Here is a 15,296-nt window from a genome sequence, read left to right as displayed (position 1 = left end):
TGTTTACACTGTCCCACTTGTTAATCATGGCTGAAAATTAATACGTGTCTACACAACAGTCAAGTTGTTAATCTAAATATATATAGTAAATCATATCTTTTCTGTCAGTTGATTTTGTGCTCAACCCCTAGATGACCACACGATGGTGCTCTTGGCTTGTTTAGGAAAAATATTTGCCATTCACCAAAAAAGGGAGAGAAAACAGATTGGGCTGTCAGTGTGCAAAATTCTTACCTTTAGGATACATGCATATGATACATGTAATAATATGATGTATGTTTTGAAATCTGATATTTAGACATGTTTTTCTGATTTGTTTTTGTTCATTGCTAAGAGGTATGATCTTGTGCATATTATAAGCAACACTGAATTTCCTACTAATACTCCACTTTACACCTGCCTGTTCAGAAAAACTACCTTCTACTATCCACTGACTAAGGGGGGATTTGTGTTGTTAGTGCACTTTTTGCATCAATATTTTCCCATTTGGCCGGGAGAGCTTGACAAGTTTCATAGTCCATGCATTAATACTAACTGTGATGCATGGTACCAGTTTGTCTTCCCTCGTAGCAGCAACACCGCACTAGATGGCACTAGTGTAGCACCACAGCTGGGGGAAAGGACCCCTGTGCTGTTGCCATTGTTTAAGTCAACACAATTTTACCAAAGGACTGACTAAAACATGCATCCGTGATTAATCAGTTCAGCATTAGTACACAGTATTATCCAGTATTTAAAAAGAGGCACACAAACTGTGCTGTATGACCAAACAGTGCACAAAAACAAAACGAATCAGGACCTTTAAGACTAGGACATGCCACAAAGCTTCTCAGCACATAAATATGTATTACATCTGCAACTCAATTAGGCATGGTGAAATCTGGCCTTTGGGGTAGAAACCTGGAAACTTGCATATATTTGCCATAACCACTTCTCCATAGGCCTTAAGCTGTACACCTTCTGCTGTTACTGATAATCATCTTAGCTGACTTGTATAGGAGGTTGTAAGCTAGTGGACACTTTTGATCTGCATGCACTGCTTGCATACACCTGGCCAATACCATGAAAGTGGATCAAGGTCTGCCGAATAGCTTCATTACACACTGCTGTTTGGAGCTGGCATATGCAAATATCTCAGAAATCTAAATGGAGAACTGCAGCTTCATTAAATTTGGCAATAAAATATTTGCAATACCTCATTGGCTTCTAATGGCCATAATGAGGAGTACGACTGAATCCAATCGCCTTGCGTTCAGTTTAATTTGTTTGGCATTTCACAGATGGGAATGCATTTAGAACTGTGAGTAGACATGTGAAGTCATTACAAAACCAGGACATAGACGAAAGCTTGACTTGTGGTGAGTCTGTGTCACCACGGAGCCACAAAGGCCTCCACTCTTTCCAATGGAGATGTTTCCCAGAATGCTTTTATGGAATATGCAGAGGCCTGTGCCTCAACCGCATACTGGAAATACCAATGGTTGATTTTACCATATTGCGTTTCAACATATTAGGTTACCGGAACTTAATTAATGCAATTCCATTCCTTATAACTATCTGCAGCTGGCTTTTGTCCAAGCCCAGATAAGATTGGCCGACAGACTAAGCATACCAACTAAAAAGATACCAGAGGAATAAACAATGAAGAAAAGAGGTTAATGCAGACAGAAAATGCCAGTCTAACGTTGTTTTGCAGTCTGCGGAATTTGCATTACATGATTGAAACTTATAACAAATTATAGGAGAGCAAATAAAATAAAGATACAGCATGAGCTTTGGTCAAACAAGCAGCTGATATGCCACAGTAAAAGGGATGGAGTGATTCTGAAGGTCTCAAAAGAGCAGCATTCAAGTGTGCTATAATCTTGGGGCCCGCAAACAGCATCTTCATAAACTGATGCCTCACACCATGTCGGATTGGAAATCTTGTACATTTGCAAAGTGACACAAAATGGGTAAAAAGGATTGCCTGGATATGTCTGCCAACAAGTTGCCAAATGTTACTGTAGCAGCTCATTGGACACAGCTCTAAACGCACCATTGCATGGTATGTACAAGGCTGACCAGATCTATCTATCTATTTTAATTTCTCATATGTTCAAACAACATGGTAGGCTAGTGGTTGTAGCAGCCAGAATAATCAAAAATCAGTGCTAACAGGAAAGAAAATAATGAAGACCACAGTGTAGGAACAATGCACAGCACAGAGCAAATGATTATATCCTGTCAGGAGGACAAGACTCAATTTGATCACATCCTTTCCTTTTCAGAGCGCTACTGCAATCTATTCTATATACACAAAGTAGCTAATCAATTACAACCCCCAGCTAATGTAAAGATGCTTTTCATACACAACCCCCTCACTGCGCATTGCAAAGATAAATTGCCGGTGACCCAAGCATGACCCTGGCTGATGTTCATGAGACCATTAAATTTCCTGCAAAGAGTGTGCAGTGGTGTTCTTGTGTATGTATGTGTGTGTATGTGTGTATTACTAACATTGTGGGGACATAAATTACATTGTGGGAACTTGACAAAATGTAAGTCCTCATTATGTAAAGAATTAAATATTAGGGTAAAGACTTGGTTTAAGGTTGGGGTAAGGTTAGGTTTAGGCAAGTCGTGGTTAGGGTTCGGGTTACAGTAAGTCTTCAAGGATTAGATCAAAGCAATGTCCCTGAAAGTGATGGAAAACACTGTGTGTGTTTGTGTGTGTGAGAGAGAGAGTAACAGAAAAAAAAAAACAATGAGAAAAGGCGTTGGGGTACAGAAAAAGGACTAGTTTATTTTCTTCAGGTTGTTTTTTGCACAGTTGTTTACTTTACAGTCACTTTTACTTAGACAGATCTGATGTTCGTTTCACTTGAGCCTGTTTGCTTCTCTCCTGTGGGTAGGTTCTGGCTTTTGCCACCCCACACCTTCCTATTGCTTTAGTGATTCAATTGCTTCCTCATGACATGCTCCTTACTGAGCTCCTTGAGGAAGGGCTTTGATAATTTGGTGATTAGTCGTCTTCATCTGAAACGTTAGATTCTAACAGTGTAACCCCATCACTAATTCTTCATCCAGTGTCACCGAGACCATTTTAGCTGTCTATCTTTCAGCCACGTCAACACTAAATATAAAGAAATCGAATGTTTAAAATGGCACGTCAATATAGACATGTGCACCAGTGTAAAATTATGACCTGTATGCCATCTACCAATCAGAAAATACATTTATTACAGTAAAGTTACACTAGAAAATTATTAAACTATGCTACTATCAGTTTATGTCAGAACATCCACAACAACAACAACTGTATAGTCAAGTTAGTTAGCTGTAGTTGTAGGTTAATATCACTACAAAGTTTGATAAATTTAAACATAATTTCAATCAATGTGTAAACAGTATGCACATTAAAACAGCCATAATTTCAGTGATAGCATTTTATCTGAAATAAAAACATATAAATAATAATTTAAGTATTACATGTTAAATGTTTTTGCTGTGTTAAATAATGCAGCTGAGTGGTGATGCTAAGGACGGGGGGTGTGGTTCACTGGATGGACCATTTTCCATGGGAAATGCATGGCTCCTTTAAGAGTAAAAGAGGAGAATAGCACATTTCACATACATCTAAAGGTTAACCAGTATGTAGCAAAAAACAGTTATCTACAATAAAGAATTACATAAATCACTAATGCAGTCAACATGAATGTAGATGTGTGCAAAGCTTCAAGTTTTAGTGGTTTAAAACACATTATATATATTATATAATTATATTAAACAAAAAGTATTTAAACTTTGCACTCAAAGGGTTAGAAATAACAATGGATTAAGTCTATAAGGCATGTATCCAGTGTCACACATGACAATTGGCTGTGATTGTGTGAGAGATGCATGTACCTGTTAAAGCCAAAAGATTGAAATTTGCCATCATTTCAAATTCACAAATGTTTTGTGCGTAAAACAAGTAGACATGGAGGCCGGGCTGTGAGATCTTTATTGAGGCAGATAGCAAAATAAGAGATTGACATAACTGTAATGGGAGGTCACCATGCGAGGTCACCTCATAGAAATGCATGTGATGGATTGCAGAGAAAAGTTTATTCCAATTTGCCACTTCAGTTCAGCCAGCCAATCACTCACCCACAGACAATCCATTCACTTCGTTTAATATCTACAAATAGGACAAACGGGATGGTCTCCGGTATATTGCAAATAAAAGTTGCTAACAATTTAAGTTAGCATAGAGTACCCATCAACGGCAAATCACACCCTAACATTGCAGTACATCCCACCAATTACTGTAACGCCATTGGCACCACAGAGATCAGCTGTACCATCGTTAGCTTATATTAGCCAACAGACATTGAGTGGAGGATGCCACAGGGGTAATGTGAATCTTTACACATGTTGCAAGCAAAATGAAGACAATTATTTCCGTTGCACTGAATCTAACTATGTACAGTCTGCTGTGTGTCCCTGATCCCTCTAATGGATTACCACATTGGCCATAGATTCAAGGGTCAGCTCTTGTAGCTCTTGGGGTATGACCTCACTGTACTGTATTTATCCCACAGTGTTAAAACGTTTCCTCTCCACTGTGCTTGCTCTAACAGAAGCATGTAGGTGTAGCAAGAAGCCCCACCACAGTAGTTTGTCATGTTAACATAATCCAGAGTGATGTCTGGTTAATTTGTTTCCTTATTCTAATAACCTTGCATATAAATAGTTACTACCAGCATGCGTGTTTCATGCATTTTCACCTCTTGAGCCTCAGAGGAAATTAGCATTTGAATTTGTAATCATGTCCCTCTTAAGTTGCATCACATGCAGAGGCTGAAACGAGGAGACAATTAACCTGAACAAGCTAAGTGGACAAGAGGATCTGACAAAAATAGCTCAGAGGAAAATGAAGTCAAGTTACATATTTCATGTGCTGTTATAATCAGGTTGGCTGTGAGTAAAGACTTCTTCAATCCACCTCTTTCAAAACAATGTAACTTGAGAAGAGTTGGTAGATGCACAACACAAAGTTCCGGTGTGTGTGTGTGTATATACTGTATATACAAATTTCTCACACGCTCACACAAATTTCTCCTTCAGTGTGTGAGAGTAAATATCACTTTTGTCAGGTAACAATTTCTAATGTGTGAACTTGCAATTTCTGTTGGATGACAACACATTTTGCCATTATCCAAAGGGTTTGTGGATGACTGTATGAGCCTAAGTTCTTGGAAAATTCTCTCAACCCCTGGAAGAATATATTATACTTATTTGAAAGCATGAAATCCACCAAGATAGGATGAATGTTTTAATGGCCCGTGCTGTACTGAACAAATACAGGAAGATAATGCAGAAAAAGAACAAAAAAGCTGAGAATCTTGGCTCAAAATTTTGTTTCAAAATGCATAATGGACAATTAATTGGAACCAATTTTAGTAGGTATATGTTCACAAACCATATTTTTTCACTTACTCTCAATTCAGGCACCTTGTGAAGGTTTCTTGTGAAAAATACCGTTTTTTCCCATTAAATATACTAGCTTCACATAACATACAGGTATGAAGAATCTCCCATGTTGTACAAAGTAAAGTGGTGGCTCAGAGGGACAGAAAGTCAGGGTTATTATTAATAAGTGGAGGAGAAAGAACATTATGCTGGCAAGCTGGCTCATGAGCCAGCAAATTGAGCTTGCAAATACTAAAGGACCACAGAGATAGGTCATTATGATACCCAGAATGGAGCTAAGAAACACAGTTCTCACCATAAGGATTCTCTGTAATTGTGGAAATAGGTTTTTCTTGGTTTTGCAAACAGCGGAACCCAAGCATTTTAACAGGTCCCCTACACAGGCAGTTGCTTTATGAAGAACCAGTATTGTGTTGAGCAATCTTTAGAAAATGTATGAAGCTTCAAACTAATGTCTTCAGCTGCTAACTCCCTCCTAAAGCGAATGCTTAAACCACTTCACCTCCAAGCTGCAAGATTTATTTTTGTCTGTTGGAGTTCAGAACTATTAAAGCACCAGGTTCTGTGGTGAAGCTAATGGTTTTGCAAACATCAGTAAAGGAGCACTGAGAGGCTGAAGGGGCCCTTGAAATGGTAAAATTTCTACAGCTAAATTGGTTGACTGTAAAAGCCAGAGCCTGTCAGCTCCTGCTTGAAATGGTAAATAAAATCATTAATGATAGAGCACCGAATACCATACAAATTACATTTTGAAGGTGGATGACATATGGACAGCACAAGGAGAGCATCAGTAGCTTCAGCCTTTTTAGATCCATGATATATAAGGTCTCATTCTTCAAGCAATCATTAAGAGCTGAAATGAAAAGTGATTACTGGAAAGTATCTTGTTGTCAATGATGGCTTATGTTACCTGCTGTTGAAGGACATTCTTTTTAAAGTGGTTGCAAACATGACATTGAAGAGGATGTGTTTGATTACTTTTTTCTTCATGGATATAGGGTATTTGAATTGGTCAAATAAAGAAAGAAAGAACCATCATTTTTCCCACAAAAAACCCTCTGGTGAACCAGTGTCAGGATTTGCCTTCTATATTTCAGCCTCCATCCCTGGATAAACCCCCAGCAAATGAGGAGGAGGTCACCGACCTAAGTGGTCACCTCTCATTTCCTGAACCATATAACTGATTCTGTATTGCATTTGTCATTGCATTTTCTGTCTATACATCTAAAGCGTTTTGGTTTTTCATTACCATTAAAATAATGGAAACATGGATGATGGCTGAATGTTTAAACATAAACAAGAATAACATCAAGAGGGTGGCATTAGAATGGTAAATAGTAAATATTCCGTGTCTGTATAATTTGGATCCTGGAAAACAATGAAAATTAAAACAATATTACCGCCATGTTATGATGGAACTGAGTGAAAACGTGTGAAAGGTGTGCCGTTTGTGTGTGTGTCTTTAAATAATCCAGGACACGTTTTTACCTTTGATAAACCAGAGCATTAACTCCTCTGTTTATGACCCCACAGATATAACAAAAAAACAGCATATAAACCATGTATGAATACAAAACAAGTTGTTGAGATTCACAAGTGTTACTTTATTAACAGAGCAACACTACTAAAGCACGGTGCCATTAGGGTTGCAGCAGAGATAAGAATGTTAAAAAAGCAATTTCCGAAAGCAAGATCTAACTAATCAACAACTCTCTTTTCCAGCCCATCTGATATACAAATTGTGCCTAATGAACCTCGCAAAATCAATTACCTAGGTAACACTTTGCATGCAAGGGAAACCAAACACTGAATGCATGGTGCATGCGTAAACAGACATTACTCACTGCAGATTATTTTGCTCCATTTACATTGCATTAGCACTCGAAACAGCAAACTGACTGGTGCATATTCCTCAATCATGTTCATTTCATTAAAATGCAACTAGGCCAGATACATAAACCATATCCACCTAAAGACTAGTTACAGCATTCATTACAGCAAACACTGTAACTTGATTAATGTTACATCATGGAGTGGTCAAACTGGTATGTGTTGGAAAAGCTAGTACACAAAATAATACAGCATAAAGTATTTAGGTGACTCCCAAATGATGGATGATGGCACTTCTTGCTGCTAAAAGTTAATTTTACATGCCTGTTTAGCACTGGCACACTGGCATGAAATACTGTATCATACATGCCGAAGATAACATTCTGAATGTATTGTATTTGTATGCAGTTTATGTTCATATGTAGGTGTAGATGTTGAGTCTGCTTGTGGTGCCTTTGATTAAGTATATATCTAGATTTTATCATGCTATTTACAAGAAGTAGAAAAAGGCTTTTTTAATATGTTCTGAAATATAGCCTAATAATGGAAAGAGGCACAGCACATAATCTGGATATATATTTCATCCTTCAATGCTTTTGTGTTGCATTTGCAATAAAATGGTTTGTGATCAACAATATATCATGCTTGCTAAAAAGTTGTTGAACTGTATATCAAACTTTAAAAAAAAGCTGATCCACAGCTCTTCTGCAAAGTAACATAGTGGAGAATTTTCAGTTTCTGAGCAGTGAGGCACAAATCTAAATCTGGTGTCATGAATTATTAAAGCCCCCTTTATGGAGCTTTCTTCAGAGGAGAATATCCAGCACAGTACAGTACAAGCTTGAGATCAAACAGAGCAGAGAAAAAGAGCCATATGTAATGCAGAGAGTATTTCCACCAAAGTGTTCAGTGTTGTTCTGCACTTGAACATAACAGCAACTTCATTCAGATGAAATATGAGAAATATCTGGAGACTGGACTCTCTTCATGGTCAGTGTTCATCATCATTTGAATGCATATATGGAGGTAATGAGAAAAATCTGGGGTACCTCAGTAGATAACAAGATGATGACAGGAGAGCAGATTTACTTCTGTTGAATATCACTAGACAATAAATTGTTCTGGTTTTTGGAGGTGTCAATTGTGGATGAATCACTCCTCTCTGTGTCACCCAACTCTGCATTCCTTTGTGGAATAGCTTTTTGAGTCTGAGCCACACTTGAAAAAACATTTTATCTTATCCCTAAGAGTATTTCTAAATGGCATTTCAGTTGAGTTCCTGCAGGGATGCTATATACAAAAGTCTATTATGGGCTTTCCATTCATTTGATTTGGACTGTGGAGTGTTTGGGTCACACACTTGTTTCAAAGCACACACAACATCAAAAGGCGTCTTTAGTTTCTCACAGCATTATGTTAGTTGTGTAGATTTAGGACACTACACACAAAGTTTACGAGATAGATGAAATGGAATACAGTAGATTTATCATTTATTTTGATCACTTTTGTGAATATTCAGTATACTGTCTCCTGCTTCCTTCCCATGAAATGTGCTCTGATGAGTTAGGACTTTGTGCTTATACAACTTCATTTGGTGTGAATATGAAAAAATGTTAAAGATGGTGGTGCTCTGGATGTTTTTTGGGAGTACTTTGTGATGTAGGCCTTACTGTAATATTGACAGAATATAAAAGTAATTTTGACATAAAAACAAACTTTGTGAGAGACAAGAAAGGAATGTACACTGGTGCAAATGTTTTGAATTTTTATTTCTATTCACAAAACCTATTAAACCACATTTTAAAAATCCAATTATGACATTATGCCTCAATTTAAGTTTGATTGGGCCTTTCACCCAAGTTGACAAATATCATCCTATCCAAAACCTATTAAGACAGGTAATAGATCAATACTGTTGCAGTAGGTGACATATTCCTTCATTACAGTGAACATGACAAGGGTAGTTTATTCCTCTTGTCAAGCTAATCAAAGTAGCAAAGCCAAATAAAAGCACAAACCTTGAAAACACAGGTGTGGAGCTGTCTCAGAACAAACTACCCTGTCCCTGTTGGTCATAATGAATCAATGTCAGATTAATTGTTTTTAGATGAGGCAAGAGTTGTTTAGACTATGGCTATAAAAACAATACTTTTCTAGCTAAATAAACCTGTTGTTCATTTGTTCTCTCCAGGTGATTTGTCGAAAATAGTAAAAAATTAGACAGCACTATCCTTTATGAGAATTCCACAGCTTGTTAGGACACATAAAGATGTATACTACTACAAAGTTTTAAGTTATTTATTGCAAACTATTTACACTTACAGCCTTGATGTAATAAACTTTCATGATCAAGAACAGTGTCAAGTGGATTTCTTCTCAACACATCATCGCAGCATTATTGTTCGAACACCACACAGCAGGTATGGAGCAACATTAGAATTCATTTTGTTCCAACCGTTGTGTCCAATTTTCACACTCATTTTAGCTCTGTTGTATTCTCCACCAACTCCTGAGCAAAATATCTTTCTCTTCAGCAGCTAAATGATTTACTGTGTACACCAGCCAGTCACTAACTAGGTGCTAGTTTTAAGAGTTTTTTCACTGATAACAGCTGCCTATCCAAAACAAGTTGTGGGCCAGAAAATCAAAATAATGAACTGTAAGATGCTAAAACTCTCTTATTAATGTAAAATATTGATTAGCGCAGCGTTAACATAATCATTTGAATATTGGAGTTAAAAACAAAAAAAATTTAAATTAATAATCCGCTGTTAGTAAACATTGGAGGAAAGTATGCTTATATTTTAATACAGGTGTTCTTAACCTTTCTGGCATTCCGACCCCTTTCTGAAGTTGAAAATATTTCGCGATATTTGCGCTTTCTGGCTGATCGGGGCCTGATTCTTCTTTGTCATTTTATAGCGGTTGGCATTACCACCACCTACTGGATTAAACAGTGCAAAATATTTACAGTGTCCACCCAAAGTGATTCCATTCACAACTGTAGTCCGTTGTTGGACCCCAGGGGGATCCCGACCCCCAGGTTAAGAGCCACTGTTTTAGTATAATAACATTTGATATGTTAACTTGAGAAACATAAAATGGGGAGCTTTCATCTACAAAAAAAAACTATTCTCTTATAAATGATGAAGCTATTTTAGATTCATATTGCTCAATTATTGATTTGTGCTTTTTTATAGTTTGACTTATACTTAAGACTGGTCTCAAGACCACAACTTGTCTCTAGTATTACAACACTAGCATGCATTGTGTATTCGACATGCTGACGTAATCTGTACTCTGCGGATGCGTTGGCGTCTGTACCTACCTGTCGGAAGCTCCGTCTTAAACCTGACTCTTTTAATCCACACTTTTATGTTAAATTTTTTATATCCTTTTTATTTAACTTAAGTTTTTAAGTGTTACGTGAGTTAAGGATTTTAGTCATCCAACTGGATTTTAAGCTAGATGACCGTAAAAACGCTATCAACACTACAGATCACAACAAAGCTCCAGCGACTAACGTTATGCTAGCCGAGATAACTCAGCCCCATGAGGACTGCACACTCCATAAGAAAGCGAACAAAAAGATTGCTGACCTTATGGAAGACATCCGACGACTTTCAGAGGAACTCAAAGAGAAAGATTCCCTGCAGACTGGCGTTTTATGGATGGAAGCCAAACAGATTGTTTCTCTTAGCGCAACTGCTAACATCCAGGACACCGTGCTATGGGACCCCTCTACTCTTCCAAGGCTTTCCTCCTGCTTGACTCCGAAGCATCAGTCAACCTGGTCTGAAGTGGTGGTCCGTGGCTGCAAGAGAGGCACGGACGGGGCTGCCTCTCCCCCGCACATTGGCCTCTCCAACCACTATGCAGCCCTGTCTGACGGCACTCCGATCCATCCAGCGGATGCACCTGCGGCTTCGAGTCTCCCTGATACAGATCTCTTTCGGCGGATAGTGCCTGCCGACACTGTTGCATCTCCTCCACCGGCTACATCTCCTGCAGACAGTGATCGGCTGGGCCGCCGCTCTGCCGCTGGGCCTGATCGGCGGCCCTCATCCCGGTCAAAAACCTTCGCTTCCCGACGTAGGATCCTGAAGGAGGCTGTGCTCGGACGCTCCGGAGGCCGTCTCCACCATGCACCGTCGGGTAGCCCTTCTCTCAGGTCTGTTACTGCTAATCCAACACAACACTCGGCAGCTCACACACTCCATCCTCAGTCCGCACGCAGTGTTGAAGCAGATTCTGCTCAGTCCTGCTCTGGAACCCCACAACCGGCATCTCCTCGTCCCCTTTTCTCCCCAACCACACTAATAATTGGTGACTCCATCACCAGAAACATCCGTTTCTTTAACGCTACCACTCACTGCTTCCCCGGTGCCACCATGGCTGACATTTTAAAAAAACTCCAGGACCTAATGCCATCGCTCCAGTCCTCCATCACAAGAGTGATAGTCCACGATTACACAGTGAGAGTACACGATTTTAACCGTCTTTTTAACTTTTTAAAGCAGCGTTTTTATCTCTGGTCCCATTCCCACAGTTGGTTGCGGTGCTGGCCGCTTCAGTAGACTCCTTGGCCTCCACAACTGTCTGGGCTCACAGTGTGTGTTATGTCGATAACTTTAACATTTTCTGGCAAAGAATGTCTCTTTTTAAGACAGACGGACTTCACCCAAACAAAGGGGGCTCAGAAATGTTAGCTGCTCACATACAGCATGTGGTGCGGTCCTCCCCTCAGGAATTACGTGAATGACTTATCATTCATGCAGCACACCTGGACACACCACTGGTCACTGAACAGATCTCTGCCTCACTGCCACTAACAACTGTCTCCACCTGCTGGCATGTAAATCCATCTCCTACCAGCACTGTTCCAAAGACTTCTATTCCTGTCATCATCACGCATAGATCAGTAAACCGAAATGTGCACATCCCACACAGCAATCATAGTAATCTTATAAGGATTAGGACAACTGCACCAACTCCAGCACCCAGAACAAACTCATTTAAAATGGCTCTCTTCAATGTGAGATCTCTGTCAAGTAAGACTTTTATCTTAAATGATTTTATCTTGTCTGCAAATCTAGATTTTATGTTTTTAACTGAATCCTGGTTGCAGATGAATGACAATAGCCAGCTAGCTGAACTGTGTCCGCCTCAATATGATTGTTTTAGTCAACCAAGGGTCAGTGGTCGTGGTGGTGGGCTAGTGAGTGTGTATAGGAAAAATTTGAAATGTCATCAAGTACGCTGTGATGAATTTAACTCCTTTGAAGTTCTCACTCTTAAACTTGGAGGGCTGCAACCTATCATATTTGTTCTAATTTATCGCCTGCCAAAACCGCCTGGAGGATTTTTATCAGAGCTTCCTGAATTTTTAGCTCTACTAGTTTTCAATCATTACAGAATTGTTGTTTGTGGCGATTTTAATATTCATGTTGATGACCCCACCAATGTTAATGCAACTGACTTTTTAAATATGGCCACTTCTTTTAACTTCAAAGAACATGTAAAGGGCAAAGACATAACCGTGGTCATACACTGGACTTGGTTTTTGCTCAGAGGTCCCTCACCAGCAACAAGACAGTTTTAACCAGTTTTATCCCATCGACTTGTCTGAGCTTTTAAAAACAGTATCACAAATGAGAGTGTCCTCCAGCCCACTTGATGTAATACCTACAAAGTTTTTACTGAAAGTAATGGATTCTGTTGGTTTTTAACAGCTCCCTATCTACTGGTTGTGTCCCTGATTATTTTAAAAGGGCTTGCGTGAATCCACTTTTAAAGAAACCTGGTTTAGATCGCTCCCCACAAAATTTTAGACCAATTTCAAAACTGCCCTTTATTGCAAAGATTCTAGAAAGAATTGTGTCCAAACAGCTGCTCACTGTACTGGAAAATAACAAATTATTAGAAAAGTTTCAGTCTGGTTTGTCTGTTGATGAAGGTATGTGCTCAGTCCTGGTACTCCTGGACCTTAGCGCTGCTTTTGACACCACTGATCACAACATCATGGTAGACAGACTGAGGCACTGGGTGGGGATCTCTGGTACTGCCCTAGAATGGTTTTCATCCTACCTGTCAAACAGGAAGTTTTGCGTGTCTGTAAACAACTATGTCTCTTCGTTCTGTCCAGTTAAATATGGTGTGCCTCAGGGGTCGGTCTTAGGACCCATTTTGTTTTCCTTGTATCTGCTTCCCCTTGGACATATTATCCATAAACTGTTGTGGTGCTACAGAATCTCCCCACTACCTTGTGTTCTTTTGTTCCCCCCTTCCCTGTGTTTTCTGTCTGTCCTCCCTGTCTGTGTCTGTCTGGGCGTGGCTACACTCCCTGGCTCCAGCAGCGCACCTGGCTCTCATTCCACTAATCAAGCTCCTGCAGTATTTCAACCCCAGTCCTCCTCACATTCTTCGCCAGATCGTCAGTTAACCACATGTGGTACATGCGTCAAGGCCAACTATCTTCTCCTGTAAGATTCCCTGTAATTTCTGTCTCTCCCTGGACTAACCTGTTTTTCTGTGCCCAGGATCACACTACCTCCGGGAAACCTGCTGAACGCCACACCCCGCTCTGCTCCTATCTTGCCTGGACTAACTCCCCTCCTCTGTGTTCTCCATTCTGCCCTGTTGGAGCCAACCACCCAGTCCTCTGTTGCACCTTTCAATAAAACCCCTTTGTTACCCCTTCGAACTGTTCCGAGTCTGCCTTTGAGTCCTCAAGTTTTTGCACTATGACATAAACATGGTATTTCTTTTCATATTTATGCTGATGACACACAAATGTACTTGCTCATCAGATCCACAGACCCTGGAATGCTCAGTTCACTTACCGACTGCCTTTGTGAAGTTAAAAAATGGATGTCAAATAATTTCCTCCAGCTGAACTCAGACAAAACAGAAATCCTGGTCATTGGGTCCCAGCAGATGGCAAAACAAATACTGCCATCTGCTGGTTCCCTAGTAAATCCCATTAAGCTTGTTGCAAAGAACCTTGGTGTCTGGTTTGATAGTAATTTAAATTTCGAGCAGCACACCACAAAGCTTGTTCAATCATGTTTTGATCAACTTAGAAATATAGCAAAAATTCGATCTATGTTAACTTTTACACGCCTTCATCTCATCACACCTGGATTATTACAACAGCCTTTTCACTTGTTTAACCCAAAAATCTACTGATCGACTCCAGACTGTCCAGAACCTAGCTGCCAGGCTTTTAACCAGAACAAAGAAATATGACCACATGACCCGTATTTTAGCTTCATTACACTGGCTCCCAGTATGTTTTAGAAATGACTTTAAAATTTTATCGATCACTTTTAAAGCTCTTCATGGCCTCTCGCCTTGTTATATTTCTGACCTTTTAGTCCCATACGTACCAGCACGTACCTTTCCCAATCTTATTTGACTTTATTTTATCCATTTAGACCATCTCCTACTTCCACTTCCTGCAAGCGAGTTACTGCCAACATGCATACGCTGTTTGATCATCCTGTGAAAGGTAAACATGCTTCCAAAATAATTTGTTCACTATGCCAGGGAGTTCATAGTGTTGCTGCCTTTGCTATTGAGTTCTGCACACTTGCAGTCGAGAGTGGACCAAATGAACAGGCACTACAGGCATGTATCTAATCTACCTAGCCAACTGGTGCCGTGAGCACAGAAAGGAGAGACACTCCAGAAGGGACCCACACAAGCCAGCACTAGTAAGAGAAACAACCCTAGCAGTGGTCATCAATACAGTGATTTTTGATGTCTCAGTTTTATTTTAAAATTGTGTGTATGGTGTTTCGTGCTTTGTTTCATGTCTGCCTGTTTCCTGTTTTAGTTTGTATTTGTCTGATATTGTATCTAAATTTGTTTCCTGTTGTCCTGATTGTTGCTAATGTGCTGCACCTTGTGATCCTCCCTCCCTGCTCATTTGTGTCAGTATTTAGAGTCCTTATTTCTGTTTAGTCTATGACAGGTCATTGCTTTGACATGTGTTGCTTCATGTTGTG

At 39.6% G+C, this 15,296-nt stretch overlaps 1 long non-coding RNA gene across 1 annotated transcript; it reads left to right on the top strand.

The window, feature by feature from the left end:
• The first annotated feature begins 13,568 nt into the window (after positions 1-13,568).
• LOC123958446 lies at positions 13,569-13,990 on the top strand. Its single transcript, XR_006822067.1, has 2 exons — positions 13,569-13,738; positions 13,827-13,990. It is a non-coding gene; the product is annotated as an uncharacterized LOC123958446 (long non-coding RNA).
• Positions 13,991-15,296: the final 1,306 nt, after the last annotated feature.

Source organism: Micropterus dolomieu, linkage group LG20, assembly GCF_021292245.1.
Source record: "Micropterus dolomieu isolate WLL.071019.BEF.003 ecotype Adirondacks linkage group LG20, ASM2129224v1, whole genome shotgun sequence".
Taxonomy (NCBI): Eukaryota; Metazoa; Chordata; class Actinopteri; order Centrarchiformes; family Centrarchidae; genus Micropterus; species Micropterus dolomieu.
This window is presented reverse-complemented; position numbering and strand designations above follow the sequence as displayed.